Source organism: Trachymyrmex septentrionalis, unplaced genomic scaffold (genome assembly GCF_001594115.1).
Source record: "Trachymyrmex septentrionalis isolate Tsep2-gDNA-1 unplaced genomic scaffold, Tsep1.0 scaffold13, whole genome shotgun sequence".
Classification (NCBI taxonomy): Eukaryota; Metazoa; Arthropoda; class Insecta; order Hymenoptera; family Formicidae; genus Trachymyrmex; species Trachymyrmex septentrionalis.
The window spans coordinates 210,770-211,613 of record NW_017304438.1 but is presented as its reverse complement, the minus strand read 5'-3'; positions in this window follow the sequence as shown (position 1 = coordinate 211,613).

Here is an 844-nt window from a genome sequence, read left to right as displayed (position 1 = left end):
TAATAATAAAGTATATGTTGTAAATAAGTTGTAAATAACTAGTTAACACCTTTATATTAGAGGTAGTTAACACCTTTATATATCAGGTTTTTGTGCCAAGATAACTTTATTATAACTGTTAAGCATTAGAAGCGAAGTATAATGAAAAAGAGAGCAAATAAAACAGTACACCTTAGCAACTAAAGAAAACATACGCTAATTATACTTCACACATACATGCTTTTTCTAGCGTTCTCATACAGTTATAACATTTATATAAATTCACTAGGGCTGCGATTGATTTGGACGCTCATGCACTTTAAGCGCTTGTAATCATTATTCTGGCTTTATCGTTCATTAGACGTAAAATAAGAATAGAAGTACTGAAAAGCGCTGAAGTGCTGAAAGCGTCCAAATCGACCGCAGCTTAGATTATTCATATTCATTATTCTAACACTCCCCCTTAATCTAATGAGTAACATTTGTGAGTGCGACGCGAATAAATCTAGTGAGTTTTGACAGAGCGAAAAAAGAATGAAAAGAGAAAAAAGTTAGGTGGTAACCATGGCAACACTAGGTAACTTGCTTATTTCACGCATGCGCACTCCATTTTGGCCAATACATCAAAGATGCCGACAGGGAGTTGCGCTATTGTATGTACTGTGGTAAAGCTTCGCTGACGAAGACTCCCCATTTCGCCGTAAACGAAGCCAGTGTCCAACCACCTAAACTTCTTTCTCTTTTCATCCTTTTTTCGCTCTATCAAAACTTACTAGATTTATTCGCGACGCACTCCAATAAATGCGTTAGAGTGAGTAAGAGCTGTAATAGGAGCTGAGTAGGAGCATATTAGAGCATGCAACGT